Source organism: Cicer arietinum, chromosome 5 (assembly GCF_000331145.2).
Source record: "Cicer arietinum cultivar CDC Frontier isolate Library 1 chromosome 5, Cicar.CDCFrontier_v2.0, whole genome shotgun sequence".
Taxonomy (NCBI): Eukaryota; Viridiplantae; Streptophyta; class Magnoliopsida; order Fabales; family Fabaceae; genus Cicer; species Cicer arietinum.
In genome coordinates, this window is record NC_021164.2 from 3734869 (window position 1) to 3737914 (window position 3046).

Here is a 3046-nt window from a genome sequence, read left to right on the forward strand (position 1 = left end):
AATGCCGAGAAGTATTGTGATGTTGGATGTTATAATTTTTGCTTTGCCTTTCATTGTAATACATCAAATTTTGGAGATTGTATCTCTTTATGGGGTGTGTTTGTAATACATGTGCACATCTTGTGCATATCATTAATATATTTCATTTTGTTTTTGTAAAATAAGAAAGGGATAGATAAAATTTTAATATTTTATTTTTAGTTTTTAAATTTTTACTTTTTATTTTTAGTCTCTTAAAAATTTTCATTTTTATTTTTGATCTCTGATTTTAAATTAACTAATGTGTCTCATTTGAATTTCTGAATGTTTTTTACAGTAATGTTTAAGGCATAATAAGAAAATTTTCCTATAAAATTTAGAATTTTTAACAACTAAGAAATTAAATATGAATTTTTAAACGTTAAAAGCTTAAAAATTCATATTTAATTCATCATTTGTTAAAAAATTATGAATTTTTGTTATTTTATCTCCTTACTAATTGTAATTCTAATTTATTAAGACCAGTAAATTAAATTTAAATTTCTAATTTATTTTTATTAACTAATGCCTTTGAAACATATAATAAAATATAATTTGATTTTACTAATTCTATTAAAACATACAACAAATAGTTATTTTGCTCTAAAAGATTCAATAAACTTTCAACAGAAGCCATAATGAGTTTCTTAACATTTATTGTGATAAACTGTAAACTAATTTCATAAAGAACAATAATCATTTTCCTAAACAAAATATTTGATAAATACTTCAAAATAGCTTTCTTCCATGCTTCCAAGGGAGCTCGCACTAGAGATTTTACAGGACAGATTCCCTACATCATAAAGTATATTATCGATAATATCATAGACGAGATAACTGAGCCAAGGGATGTAAAAAGAAGCAAAACATCACACCATTTACAAAAGCACAATTATGCTTTTTTGTGAGAGTTTGATATCATGATGACACAGAATAAACACGGACGATCCTCTCCAGATCTGATCGAGCAGCCTTTTCTTTTTCTATTTCTTGGAAGAAAAAAAAAAGTGTTTGATTCAGGAACTGGAGAAACAATATTCCCCATGGTTCTAATAAGATGGGTGGAATTTAACATTGTTACTAGAAATACCATATCCCATCAATTTATTGTTTTCATTTTCATACATGGTTTCAAATTTCAATTTCATAGCTTTCTCAAATATTCTACATCAGGTCACTAACATATGTTCTATCACAAGGACCCATATCATGTCTTGAAAGGTACATGAAAAAGCAAGTTGACTTTTTTTGTTAAATTATTCGGAAAAAACCATGCATCATGAAAGCAAATATGTTTCTTTAGTTGGTTCATTCAATGACCAAAGTAATATAATAATTGAAAGATAAGAGCAATTTAATGCCGAAGGAAACTGAAAGTTTCATATATCATTTAATGATGCAAGTTTGAAGCCAAAAGCAGAAACTTTACCTGCAGATGCACAAACTTTTGACGACGTGACACGTTATTTTCTTTGGTCCTTGTCACCATTTTGCATGTGAGCAAATCATATATAAAAAAAGTTTCAGAATTATTAGCTATTTTTGTGACCATATCCAACTTTTTGTAATTTTTTTGTCATATCATATTATTTGCTCCAAAAATATTACTGGAGATTTCCATTGAATTAGTTCAGTTTTCACACTTGTTTCGAAATTTATACAATCTTTAAAAAAAATATTCCAACAGAGAGAAAAAAGAAAGAGAACATTGTGAATGCTAGAAGAAAAATAGATATATTAATAAAGAAAACCAAAGGAAATCCATTGGAAGTTATATAACAGCCTATCAAAAATATGTATATGTATCACTTTGTACATCTTGGACACCCCTTTCTTGCCCAAGTAACTTAGGAAATTTGACAGTCTAAATTAACAGTTTCACTTATATGTAATTCACTGTATTATTTTTGTTCAACCAATATAAGCTATAAACTAGTTGCGTCACTCTATGCTCTTCATATGGTGTCCATCATACATGATCAACATCGATCTCATCAAGTGATTTCTTAAAGGGTAGAACCAAACTCTTATCCTTCTTTGGCTTCCATCAAGTGGAATTGGGTTTCTCCTCAACATATTTAGGAAAATGTCTACAACGATCATGACATAACGTAGGGAAATGTTCAGAGACCAAAGTCTACTCATGGATAATAACATATCATTTATTTATTAATAATATAATTTATCAACATACTAAGCAACAACTTCAATAATGTAAAAGAGTCAAATACCCAGAAATCGTTCTGGTGTGATGCATACTGGATTCGTAGAGATTATCATATAAGTATGCCAGAGAAGTATCCCCCGTGTGTATCCTCTACATAGGTTGAGGTCTCGGAAACACTCTAAATAGAAAACACTGGCAGCAAATACACTCTTGTCGCTGAAAAGGGTGCAACCAACTAGAAAATTTTGAAACGCCCTCACAACCATCCTTTAAAGTTGGTCACAACAACACTGATTGTATACATCAAGTAGCCAACTAAATCGAACTTATGTTGTCCGTGTGACATTAAATTCAACATGACTAGGGACTTCAATAACTCCAAGCAATTTGACTAATACCTCTACAACCACATCTTTGCCAAATATTATAACAGTAAAGAATCCTCGTGTGATCAGTGACCAAACATCATCAAGCGTGATCGTCATCTCTCCAATCGGAAGATGAAAGTTGTTGATGTATTCCACCTAATGACTATTATAAGCAAAAAAATGATCTCAAATCTTGATCACTAATTTAGGCAAAAATTAACTATTTTTGATTTATTTAACACTAGTATTCCTAATATATCCTTACTTTAATAAAAAAAATATTTAATATTAATAATTGATTATTCGACATTCAAATAGACAATTTAATAAATTTGAATTAGATTTTATATAAGGAGGTAGTGTTGGGTGGGCTCACTCTCCAAGTGGAACCCACCAATTTTATTATTATTATTATTATTATTATTATTATTATTATTATTATTATTATTATTATTATTATTATTATTATTATTATTATTATTATTATTATTAT